The sequence below is a fragment of the Rhinoderma darwinii genome, chromosome 10 (genome assembly GCF_050947455.1).
Source record: "Rhinoderma darwinii isolate aRhiDar2 chromosome 10, aRhiDar2.hap1, whole genome shotgun sequence".
NCBI lineage: Eukaryota > Metazoa > Chordata > Amphibia > Anura > Rhinodermatidae > Rhinoderma > Rhinoderma darwinii.
In genome coordinates this window covers 95,692,302-95,706,211 of record NC_134696.1, presented here as the reverse complement: position 1 = coordinate 95,706,211, position 13,910 = coordinate 95,692,302, and the positions used below count along the sequence as shown (strand labels likewise).

At 41.2% G+C, this 13,910-nt stretch overlaps 1 long non-coding RNA gene across 1 annotated transcript; it reads left to right on the top strand.

The window, feature by feature from the left end:
• Window positions 1–6,362: 6,362 nt before the first annotated feature.
• On the top strand, window positions 6,363–12,821 carry LOC142661864 (uncharacterized). Its single transcript, XR_012850829.1, has 4 exons — window positions 6,363–6,451; window positions 7,185–7,328; window positions 8,871–8,944; window positions 12,740–12,821. It is a non-coding gene; the product is annotated as an uncharacterized LOC142661864 (long non-coding RNA).
• The last annotated feature ends 1,089 nt before the right edge of the window (window positions 12,822–13,910 follow it).

The window sequence follows — 13,910 nt, the reverse complement described above, 5'->3', positions numbered from 1 at the left end:
TAATTCGGGCGTTTTACGCCTAAAATTACGTCCGAAAATACGGCTTGAAAGCGTTGACAAACATCTGCCCATTGAAAGCAATGGGTTTTACGTTGGTCTGTTCACACGAGGCGTAAATTTACGCGTCACTGTCAAAAGACGGCACGTAAATAGACGCCCGCGTCAAAGAAATGCCTGTCACTTCTTCAGACGTAAATGGAGCCGTTTTCCATTGACTCCATGGAAAAACAGCTCCATTTACGTCCGTAATTGACGCAGCGAAAAGCACCTCAACATGCCATGACGGCTGAAATTACGGAGCTGATTTCTCCTGAAAACAGCCTCGTAATTTCAGCCATAACGGACGCTGCCGTGTGAACATACCCTTACTCTGATGCTGCTTCCAAGAAAAAGTCTAATGAGCCCTTATGTTTCACAAGAGATAGTTGGAGGTGCGGTGTAATGCAGGTCTTGGACTCTGAGAATGAATAAGTAACCAGAAGTTGAAGTTTCAGGTGGGGTGGACTGCAGTGAAGGGACTTTCAAGTTTTTGAACTTCAGATTCCACCCTTTTCTAACTGTGGAAACAGCCACAATGCTAAGGCTGGGTTCACACACACTATTTACGGACGTAATTCGGGTGTTTTAGCCCCGAATTACGTCCGAAAATGCGGCCCAAAAGCGTCGGCAAACATCTGCCCATTCTTTTGAATGGGCTTTACGATGTTCTGTGCCGACGGTGGACTCCATGGAAAAACAGCTCCAATTACGTCCGTAATTTACACAGCGAAAGACGCCTGCACATACTATTACGGCTGAAATTACGGTGCTGTTTTCTCATGAAAACAGCACCGTAATTTCAGCTGTAACGGACGCGGCCGTGTGAACATACCCTTATTGTCGGTCTGATTCACTCTCGTCTTGACTACTGTAACTCATTACTAATCGTCTATCACTAACTTAACGCTCCGCTCTCCAATGTATCTTTAATGCACCAGCCAGGCTCATCTTTCTTACCAACCAATACACCAATGCCTCTACCTTGTGCCAGTCACTACACCGCTATACTGATGCCTCTACCCTGTGCCAATGACTGCACTGGACTGCTCCATCAATGCCTCTACCCTGTGCCAGTGACTGCACTGGATCACTATAGCAATGCCTCTACCCTGTGCCAGTGACTGCACTGGACTGCTACAACAATGTCTCTCCCCTGTGCCAGTCACTGCACTGGGTCGCTACACCAATGCCTCTACCCTGTGCCAGTCACTGCACTGGATCGCTATACCAATACCTTTACCCTGTGCCAGTCACTGCACCGGATCACTACACCAATGCCCCTACTTTGTGCCAGTGACTGCACTGGATCTCTACAACAATGCCTCTACCATGTGCCTGTCACTGCACTTGTTGCCCTTTCTCTTTGTAATAAAATTGAAACTTATTACTCTCACCCACAAAGCTCTCCCCAGTGCTGCACCTCCTTACATTTCATCACTCATCTCTGTCTAACACCCTACCCGTGCTCTACGTTCTGCCTACGACCTTAGATTAACATTCTCCATAATCCGAACCTCCAACTCCCGTCTCCAAGGTTTATCTCGTGCTGCACCTGTTCTCTGGAATGCGCTACCCCAGACAATCAGATTAATTCCCAACATTAACAGTTTTAAGCGTGCTCTGAAAACACATCTTTTTAGAGAGACCTATTACATTCTTTAATCTGACTCCTTTCCTTGACCCCACTTTTACATTAGTCATCAGAACCTGACCCTCACAGATACTGGCGAGTGACCGGCTCATACAGCATTATGCAGGGGCGTAACTTGGGGGGCAGGCGGGGCGCAACTAAGAGGGAAGCGGGCGGCGGCACGACTGAAACCATCCGCCGCCAGCTGCTCCTGCAGGATAATTGTGCCTGGGTCTATAGGACGCAGATACAATTCCAAGCATAAGCGATGAATGACCGTTCTGTGCCCAGCCATTCAGTGCCTTTCAATGACACAAGAGGCGCGACTATGACTTTGCGCCACTTGCGTCGTTGAAAGGCGCTGATTGACAGGGCAAGCCAATCAGCGACTTTCATAGACGCAAACAGTGCTATGACTTCATTAATAACTTGCTCTGTCAATCAGTGCAAATTTGGTACTTGCTTAGTTCAACCCAGGAGACCCCAGCAGACCTGCTCAGAAGAGAGCAGGTCTGTATTGCCACCGGACAAGGTGGGAACGGGATTAAGATGAGCATGTAAAGTTATTTTTTATTCTAATAAAAAGGTGAGTGGCATTATCTACAGGGGGCACTATCTACAGGCCATATACAGGGGTGTGCTATACATGGAGCACTATAGGGGGAGCTATATGTGAGCCACTATATACAGGGGTGGGCTATATGTTGGGCACTATATACAGGGGTGGGCTAAATCTACAAGGGGGGCTATATACTGGGGTGGGCTATATGTGGAGCACTAAAGGGGAGCTATATGTGAGGCACTATATACAGGGGTGGACTATATGTCGAGCACTATTAATCAGAGGAGATATATGTTGGGCACTATTTACAATGGTGGGCTACATGTTGGACACTCTATCCAGGGTTGGGCTATATCTACAGGGGGCTATATACAGGGGGGAGCTTTATGTGAGGCTCTATATTCAGTGGTGGGCTATATGTGGAGCACTATATACAGGGGTGGACTATATGTGGAGCACTGTCTACAGGGGTGGGCTATATGTGGAGCACTATCTACAGGGGGGGTATATGTGGGGCACTATTTACAGGGGTGGGCTATATGTGGGGCACTATTTTCAGAGGCGGCTATATGTGGGGCACTATATACAGGGGGTGCTATATGTGGGGCACTATTTTCAGGGGTGGCTATATGTGGGGCACTATCTACAGGGGGCTCTATGCGGGGCATTATATACAGGGGGCACAGTGTATGTGTGTGGGACACAGTGTACGGTGCTATTATAATTAGAGGTGCAGTGTATGGCACTATTCTACTTAGGGCCACAGTGTCTGGCACCATGAGAACTTTATCTTCTTTTATAGGTGCAGAAATGTTTGAAAAGTAAGAAGCTGAAGACATCTGAGCGGCAAAATGCAGAAATGGGCTGTGGCCAGGAGAAATCGTCATAGAGGTCTAAACCGGATTTAGAAGAAAAGAGAAAAAGAACATCTAGAATCTGACGTCACCGGTGAGTCACTTAATGTAAATGTTTATTCTACCGATAATCAGCACTGTAGTCACTGTATGATCTGCAGCGAGATGATGGATAGTATGATTTTTTCCGTGAAACAGAATCTCCCAGAATATCCTTACCATTGTAAACTATATTTATTTGGTATCGCCGTAATCGTCTTGACCCGCAGAATAAAGTTACCTTGTTGTTTTAATTGCACAGTGAATTTTTTTAAAAACGAAGCGCAAAAAACAATGGAGGAATCAGGTTTTTTTTTTTCATTTTCTACCCCACAAATATTTTTTTCCAGTTTCCTAGTACATTATATGGCACAATAAATGGTGCTGCGAACAACAACTCGTCCTGCAAAAATCAAGCCCTGATAGGACTATATCGACAGAAAAATGAAAAAGTTATGACTTTTGGAATGTGGAGAAGAAAAAAACGAAAAAGAAAATCTGAAAGTTGTTTACGACGGGAAGACGTTAAAGCAACGGCCGTGTGAATAGCCCCATAAAATTACATGCAGACGTGTGACGGTCGTTAAAAAACGTCCGTCATATGGTCGATCTATATGCTCATCTGAATAAGGTATAACTGTAACGTGCTGTGGTTCAAAAGCACTTGAAATATGAACACTCCTTTTCGAAGGCGCTCCTGCACTCACGTTGGAAGTCAGACAAGTCCCCAGCAATGGAAAGGCCTCTCTGTAGGTGAAATATACAAAAAGCTTTATTTCATAAAAAAGACATGCGTGGGTGAACAGCATATGTCTCTATATATAGTTCTGGAAGCCTTCTCATAACCTACAGGGTATGTCCGCACGTAGCATAAACACTGCGGATTTTCTGCATCGTAATACAGTAGTAGCAGAGTAATTTACATTTAAACAAATCTCGTATACACACTGGCAATAAAATCAGATGAAAAAAAATTCATAAATTGACCTGCAGTGCTATTTTTTAATCCGCACCTTTTCAATTTATGTTTTGGAATCGCTGCTTTTCTGTTGCAGCATTTCCGTATTGAATTCAATGGAGGATGTAAAACCCGAAACAAATAGCAGTTTTTGCGATAATTGCGGCGGAAAAGCTCAGAAAAAAATTATACTTACCCCATTCTCTATACTTCTCCGTCAAAGCCAGTCTCCTCAGTTGATGTTTCAACCCATGTGACTTGCTGCAGCCAATCACAGGTGACGCGTCGCCATGACTGCGGAGACCGGTGTAAGTAAAAGCTTTTTTTTTTTAACCGCTGTTTTCCGCAGCGGACATTCCACCAGAAAAATTTGGTGCTGTGCACTTTTACGCACCATGTCTGCCTTGTGTGAACATGGCCATATATTTTACATTCATCAAATAACAAGTGGGCCTGCGTGCTTTCACGTGCCAGTGCTGAATTTTAGCACCAGTCGGACCCTGGTGTCATGTACTGGTCCTTTATGAGGAATTGTTTGCGTGATAGGGCATGGTGCCACATAGGAAAACAGGGAAGACAATGGCTTCAAACTGAGGATGCTCCAAGTACTTCATGTGCCTCACTTTACTATTAGAAATGTTTTCCTAGACAGAACATTAATATTACCATCTGGATTGGTGTTGGTTGGGTAAATATTACATTGGACCGGGTAAATAGTTGTGTATTTAGCTTTATATTGTATACATGAATGCCAACAGGATTGTGTTGCCAAATCTATTGAAAGAAACGGCCCATGCCCTAATTATAGGTTGTGTCTAAATGATGTCACAAAGTCTCTCGGTTTATATAAATAAGGGGTGGGTTCAATCACTCAGTATTAGTGGAAGAAATATAGCTCAATATCAAATATCTAATCCCTTTCGTCACCATGAGACTCATCATCACTCTTCTTGGTACCATCTGTATCCTACCATTAGCTGGTGAGTTAATTACTTGTATTTTTGAATACTAAAAAATAGGCAAGTTTAAAGTTGGCACGATCGCTCAATTAACTTGAAAAATACAAATTTTTAAAACCTTATTAGAGAGAAAAATATTTAAGATTGTTTTCCACCTTAGAACCCTCCCTCGCTCTACTATATCTTATTCACTGTGTGGAGCCCAAAATTGTACCCATATTCAAAATAAGCAAATCTTATATTAGAATTCCAGGTTTTTATCTGTCCTTATATGTACCCTAAAATTGTGTTTGCTTTTTCAGCTGCTGATTGGCATTGAGTGCTGCTGCTTATCATATCCAGTTCTTTTTTTGCTTTGTTCCCAGCTGCTCAACAAAGGTTAAAGAGGCTCTGTCACCAGATTTTGCAGCCCCTATCTCCTATTGCAGCAGATAGGCGCTGCAATGTAGATTACAGTAACGTTTTTATTTTTAAAAAAAGAGCATTTTTGGCCAAGTTATGACCATTTTTGTATTTATGCAAATGAGGCTTGCAAAAGTACAACTGGGCGTGTTGAAAAGTAAAAGTACAACTGGGCGTGTATTATGTGCGTACATCGGGCGTTTTTACTACTTTTACTAGCTGGGCGTTCTGACGAGAAGTATCATCCACTTCTCTTCAGAACGCCCAGCTTCTGGCAGATCACGCTGTGACGTCACTTCCCCAGGTCCTGCATCGTGTCATACGAGCGAGGACACATAGGCACCAGAGGCTACAGATGATTCTGCAGCAGCATCGGCATTTGCAGGTAAGTCGATGTAGCTACTTACCTGCAAACGCTGATGCTGCTGCAGAATCAACTGTAGCCTCTGGTGCCGATGTGTCCTCGCTCGTCTGACACGATGCAGGACCTGGGGAAGTGACGTCACAGCGTGATCTGCCAGAAGCTGGGCGTTCTGAAGAGAAGTGGATGATACTTCTCGTCAGAACGCCCAGCTAGTAAAAGAAGTAAAAACGCCCCGATGTACGCACATAATACACGCCCAGTTGTACTTTTACTTTAAACACACCCACTTGGACTTTTGCAAGCCTCATTTGCATAAATACAAAAATGGTCATAACTTGGCCAAAAATGCTCGTTTTTTTAAAAATAAAAACGTTACTGTAATCTACATTGCAGCGCCGATCTGCTGCAATAGCAGATAGGGGCTGCAAAATCTGGTGACAGAGCCTCTTTAAGAATATGTAATGACTATTTCTGATTTATTTTCCAGGTTTCTGATATTTTTCTTCTATCTCCTTCTCTCCTCACAGCATTTGCCTTGGAATGTATACAGTGTATTGGGATAAACAGTGATTCTTGTGACGGACCTTCAATTGATTGTGGAGGTGCTCCACAATGCATGGTACAATCATGGTTTGATCCCATTGGTAAGTGATACATTTTCTCATCTATTTTTTTATTTACTTTTCTAGGAGTGGCCCCTGATGCAAGATTATTTACTGATGATTATCAATTTTTATTAAAAAAAATATGTTTTATGTTCTGAATCGATCTCTTACCTGAAAGATACCCATAGCAGTGATTATACTAAGCTGTCCAGATAAATAAAAATGGCAGAATTACTGTGAAAACATAAAGAAAGAGAACTAAAAGAGAGTGTTTGGGAAGAACGTAACTCTCCAAATTAGTGGTAATATATTTATTACTCAGGGTCTGTGGAAAGCTGGGTGACAACCTCTATACCCAAAGTAATATTTTCCGTTAGTGGTTGTCACCCGGCATTTAGAAATGTTCACAATTTTTATTGCTCTATGTAGACAGTAAATTCACACATATGTAAATCTATGTGATCTATATGTGTGTGAATGTTTCAAGGTCTCATAAAAACACCATGGATTTCTTGCAGGCCGGGCAGCGGTGGTGATGACCCACCCAGGAACCTGCACAATAAATAACTCTGCTCACACACGAGAGTGTAGAGTTATTTTCTGCACAGGTTCTTCGGTGGGTCATGAAAACGACTGCCCGGTCTCAGTGTACAGGCTGGAGACAGAAGTGGCGTGCTAAAAAAACAAAACACGGCACATATCAGGTAAGTATAATTTTTGGGTAGGCGCTGCCAGTGATTGTTTCTGTAACGTCAGTATTTTTTTTCTACAGATAAATCTCACAGCATTAGAAAGTACTGTAATTTTATGTACCCTTGTGGGCAGACAACGTATGTAACTGACCGGTATGAGGCGGGCATGAAAGAGTACATACAGTGCTGTGAAGGGGACAACTGCAACACATTTAACTATCACAGTAAGTGAACGATCTGAAGTCACATCAGGGACTGATAGTATAAGGGGATAGTACTATAGGCAGGAGCGATTTGGTTTACCATTAAATGGGTTGCCTGGAATTTTAACAGATAATACTTTTTCCTATAGAAACAGTGCCACCCTTGTCCATGGGCTGTGTCTGGTACTGCAGCTGAGCCCAATTCACTTGAATGGGACCGGAATGGCAATCCCAGACACAGCCACTATGAATGTGCATGGCCCTGTGTCTGGTAAGCTATGAAGAGGCCGCAGCGTTCATGACTGCGGCCCCTTCAGTCATCTGTCTGTGGGGGTGCCAGGAGTCGGATCCCCACTGATCTGATATTAAAGACCTATCTTAAGGAGAGATCATCAATATAAAATGCCTGGAGAAACCATTTAAAGTATACAGTGAAATATCAAAAGCACAACTTACAGTGAGTTTTTGCTTTTGGTGTCTTGTTGCGTTTTTGTGTTCAGTGGCGTTTTTTTCTAAATGGAGCATGCTTTGGGTGTGGCTTTTTTCTGCCGTTTTTGTCCCGTTTTTTTATTAAAAAAAACTGGCTTATTAAAATAAAAAATAAAAATAATGAAATAAAAAAATATTCTGTTTTACAAAAAGAATGTATGAAGGAAGCCTTAGGGCCTGTTCACATCAGCGCTGCTCTTCCGTCGGAGGTTTCAGTCGATTGCGCTATTAATTCTGTCAAAACAACGGAACCCTGTCACAACGGTGACAAACGGAAATCTTTACCAACGTTTCCGTCACCATTGAGTTGAATGGTGAGGAAAATGAATGATAAGGGTTCAGTTTGCCTTTCCGTTGAGGGGTTAACCCAACGGAAACCTCCGATGGAACCCCTCAACAGAAAGGCAACACTGATGTGAACACAGCCTTAAGGGGTTGTCTCACTAGTGACATCCACTTTCACATGGAGCCACTCAAGATTTTTAGGGGGAAATGTATTACATGGCCGCCATTCAAATGTAATAAATGGATGGCTCCAGTCCGCCAGAGTGGCCACTTTTCAGTCTGACTCATTTAGGGGGGTCCTGAGTGGGTCCCCACTCTCTATGACGTCCATATGCACTAATAGGGCCCATGGACAGGTGTTGATTTCATGAGGCAATCCATTTAAAATGGAGTTCCAAATTAAAGGAACACTCCAGTCAAAACTGATACACTGTGTTAAGCCCAGCTAAGGGGGCGTTGCATGAAAAATCAGCAGGGAAATTGGGGCATGCTGCGGATTTCCAAATTCACAGCATGTCCTTTTTGTCGTTGAAAAGCTGTCAATTTTCATTGCAGATGTTACACTTTTGCAATGTAATGGGGGAAATCCTCGGTGGAGTTTTTCTGCCACAACTGGGCTTACCCTTAATCAGACAAGACAGATCTATGGAGGGTCTGGCAGCTGTCTACACCCCCACCCCCATCCAATCCTCTTTTTACAATGAGGAGGTGGCCGTCCAGAATAAAATATAAAAAAAAAAATTGTGATGATTTCCGTGAAGATGTTATCACTTTATTTCCTGATTTTAGTGCCTTCTGCGGACTTTGAACGAGTAGGGAGATATAGTTGCATCGGGAGGTGATGTGAAGTGAAGAGAAAGCAGGTGAGTGCTTTAAATATATTGGGTAAAAAGAAGACCCAGGTAACAGCGCTGCATTCTAACATAGCTGTAAATTGTGGATGTAATGTCTAGTGATGAGCCAGGGGCCGGCCATCGTAAAATAAAAAAACAAAACATTATTATTATTATTATTATTATTATTATCGTCATTATTATTATTATTATTATTATTATTATTATCGTCATTATTATTATTATTATATTTATAATTATTGTTGTTGTTTTTATTATTATTATTATTATTATTATTATTATTATCATCCTTATTAATAATAATAATAATCATATTAAAGTGAATAAATAACAATGACTTTATAGTAAATTTTCTTTTTTTTTACTTATTCTTTTTTATTATTATGTATGTATTATGTAATGTGTTGTCTTTTCACTATTCATAATCGATGTTCTTAATCTAGTTATAATATTCTTTTGGTTTCTGAATATGGTCTGACCTCTTGTCCTATGTACCCATTTTCAGCCAGAGAGCAGTACATACATATGCCGTTCCTCTCCAAAGAGATTAAAGGGTTGGCTCATCAGAGACTCCTTTCAGAATACGGCCCCTGGCACCCACACTCAGCACCACTGGCAAATAGCTGATTTTGCCAGGGCAAGCTGCGCCCACTGCAGGGGAAATGTAGTATTACAAGTCATTGTAGGTCATTCAGATGAATGACTTTCCTTGTAATACATATTTTGAGGACCCCCTCTATGATGTTCATATGCTCTAATAAGGTATATGGACATGGGACAACCCCTATAAAGAGAGCGTTGTAAACAGCCTAGTGCGCTCACTTCTGTCTAGTGTGAATGGGACAGTTGGAAAAAACTGAATGAGGAGGATGAACATACAGTTGGTAAGAAGAAAAATCTTGCTCAAAATTCCTTCAGGATTTTTGCAGCAGATTTTCAAATTCCAGCATTTTTTGACATTTTTTTTACGCATTTTTTGTGGCTTTTCTTTATCCTGTTTTTTTCTTTGTTTTTTTAATAAATCAAATGCAAAAACTGTGGATATTTATTTGGACAACAAATGTGCCAAATAATACCTCAAAGGAGTTTTTTCTACCACCCATTGATCTCAATGAAGGTTCAGAGATGGAAACCGCTCCATGATAGGTCATGCAACTTTTTTTTCCCGCAAGCGGTCAAAAATAGGAGAATAACTCTGCCTTCCACTGAAATCAATGGGGGGAATTTGGTGGCGTTTTTTTGGCGCTGATTCCAACGCAGTTTCCAAACCGAAATCAGCATAAAAAAACTCAGTGTGAACTGGGCCTCACAGATTTTGCATTGGGGGCCAGACACCTCATATTACACCATTCAGGTTCTGCCAAAGCTGGGTGATACCTTCTATAAATATCCGCTCAAATTGGACGTGGCCCAGTATATGTTACCCGATTCCAATATTGACATCTCTATATATATCTCTTATTTGTAATCAGGTCCCACATGCACCAAACGTTACACAAAACATCCGTAATGGCAAATATGGTGATAGACCAAGATGTAATTTAAGAATTTACATCAGCTTTATTTCATACATAGTTAAAAATATAGAAGCTGACTAAATGCACGGAAAGGGTATGTTCACACAGGGCAGATACGCTCTGTAAATGTACACATGGTGGCACGTCCCTCTGACGTCCTTCAGCCCGGCCTCCTGGAATCATGTTTTGTCCCATGTGACGGCTGCAGCCTGTGAATGACTGCAGCCAGGGCCGGTGTTAGTGGAGTCCAGCCTGCAGTCGATAAGGCACTGGGAAGAATCCCTGCTCAGGCCGGTGTGATGTAACAATATGGCGGTATTATTCAGTCACTGTGTGGTTACGGTGTGGAGGTATTATTCAGTAAGAGTATGGGGGTATTATTCAGTCACTATGTGCTTATGGTCTGGCTGTATTATTTAGTAACAGTATGGAGGCATTCAATCACAATGTGGTTATGGTGTGATGGTTTTATTCAGTAACAATATGGGGGTATTATTCAGATACAATGTGGTTATGGTGTCGCAGTATTATTTAGTAACAGGATGGGAGTATTAATCAGTCACTTTATGGTTACGGTGTGGAGGTATTATTCAGTAACAATATGGCGGTATTATTCAGACACTATGTGGTTATAGTGTCGCAGTATTATTTAGAAACAGTATGGGGGTATTATTCAGTTTCTTTGTGGTTATGATGTGGTGGTATTATTCAGTAACAGTATGGCGGTATTATTCAGTCACTATGTGGTTATGATGTGGCGGTATTATTCAGTAACAGTATGGCGGTATTATTCAGTCACTATGTGGTTATGGTGTGGAGGTGGAAGGGGGTTTTATTTAGTCACTGGTTATGGTGTGGCTGTATTATTCAGTAACAGTATGGGGGTATTATTCAGTAACAGTATGGGGGTATTATTCAGTAACAGTATGGTGGTATTATTCAGTAACAGTATGGGGGTATTATTCAGTTACTATGTGGTTATTGTGTGGCGGTATTATTCAGTAACAGTGTGGGGGTATTATTCAGTAACAATATGGGGGTATTATTCAGTAACTGTATGGCGGTATTCTTCAGTAACAGTACGGGGGTATTATTCAGTCACAATTTGGTTATGGTGTGGCAGTATCTTTTGGACCTTGAGTTGTGTTCAGTGACAGTATGGGGGTATTATTTCATATGGTATAGTGGTATAATTTAATAACTGTACATGTATATCTATATATATATATATATATATATATATATATATATATATACATTTTGTGTGAGAGGGGGGACAGATGCTTTGAGGCTTGACACTCTCTTGGACTCGCTGGAAATCAGCGATGAAGTTCTCTGGACATTGTCTTCTGAATTGACTGCAGTATTAATACAGTTATTCAGCATTTTGGGCCCCACTTTTAACTTTGCCCAGGGCCACACTTTGTCTAAAACCAGGCCTGGCTACAGTAGTCACATGGGATAAATAGTAATTCCTGGAGGCCGGGCTGGACGCAGGAGCAGGGAGAACAGTGTTTGTATAGACTTTTTTTATATACTGAGTTGTGAGTTTTGCGGCGGAATCACAGCCTTTCCACCACAAAAATCACAACGTCTGCTTGTTGTTACTGGTTTTACCTCCCCATTGAATTCAAAACAACAGAAAACCAGCGATTCCGCAGCATAAATTGACATACTGCAGATTTAAAAAAATGCACCGCTGGTCAATTTATGAATTTTTGTTGTTTTTTTTACGCAGCGTGTGGATAAGATTTGTTCAAATCTCATTCACTTTGCTACTACTGTATTATGCTGCAGATTTTCCACAATTAAATCTGTTGCAGAAAATCCGCAGTATTTACGGTGCGTGTGAACCTGGCCAGAGAGTGAAATGCAAGGCGTCGGGTGTGGTGGCTAAGACCCGGTGTATCCGTATAGACGTTCCTTACTTCTTTGCACTTTGCTTTACTTGTGTATTTGCTATTTAGTTTACACTGTTGTTATTAGTATCTGATTGATATGTATGATACCAGCGAGGTTTATCTGTACTTGCCCATCTCTTCATTTTCATTTGACACCTCTTGAGCTTTTAATCAGTATTTATATTTTTATTTATGTTTGAAATAAAGTTGATATAAATTCTTAATATGTGATTCTTGGTTTCGCACTATATTTGCCTTTACGGGTGTTCTGATTCCAATAACTGATTATAATATGAAAAGACTTCACAAAACTGAATAATTCAATGACTTATTTAGTTTTTGTGTTTTGTTTCCCTGTATATTAATTTGTTAATTTATCTTCACAGCCGGCAAGGTACTTAAAGTCATCTTCAAAAGTTGTCTCACTCCGGAGGGCTGTGTGCTTGGATTTATATCCTTGGTCGGGGTGATTGTACTTGTGCCTGATTTATTCAACTGCAGTGAATTCGTTGAAAACTGCTAAAACAATGATAAAATAAACATAATATATCATATCATATGTGTCAGTCTTTGTGCCAACTTCTTAGAGATCTGCATTAACCTCATCAGTCCCTAAAAAATCCATCTAGTGTAAAATAACAAATAGAAGATAGAGAGGAGTGGGAGGAGGGGGATGCAGCTGCATTTTTACTCTTTTTCTCTCTCTCAGAGTGTGTGTGTGTGTGTGTGTGTGTGTTTGTGTGTGTGTTTGTGTGTGTGTGTGTGTGTGTGTGTGTGTGTGTGTGTGTGTGTATGTCTCATTCTGTGAAAGGGGAAGAAGAGCTGAAGTTCGGAGATATCTGATTGGTTTACAGCACATCTGCAAGAGCCCTTTGTATATTTGTAAAAGCCAACAGAGAGAAAGAAAATGTTCAAAATCTACAGGTTGCACCCAACATACATCATGCACTACATACTTTAACATTCCTCTACTAAGTTTTTAAAGTAAGTTTGTCATGGTATAACATTGTGTTATTTGTGGTTTTACATAGGACTGCAGGTAAGACTACTGCATTATAATAAGGCCATGTTCAGATGTGGTGGGATTTTTCCACTGCAAATATTGGTTCAGATTTGGGGCAATTACATAACGAATCTGCACCAACATTTGCATATTTGACAGGTAATGCAGACGTTGCAGATATCACAGCGGACTTGCCACAGATTTCAGTTTTTGCATTGCAAAGGCTGAAATCCGCAGTGAAATTCTACTTCTTCTCCGCAATGTCATGAGCTGCACCGCAGCCTGATTTCCGCACAGTTATTTTCTGCAACGTCTGAACTAAGTTTCGTAAAAATGTATAGAAAGAAATTTGAAAAACCACTGCTGCAGAATTCCACTGTGGACTGTCCGCAGTGGAATTCAACAGCAATTCCGCCATGTCTGAATGTGCCCTAACTCAGTTATGGTGCAGAAAAGTAACTGTTAAATGTCAAAATCAGCTCTGCTACATCTATGTATTGATTTTCCTAAATGTCATTCAGAATTTGGGACTTGAAGATAATTAACAAGTAATC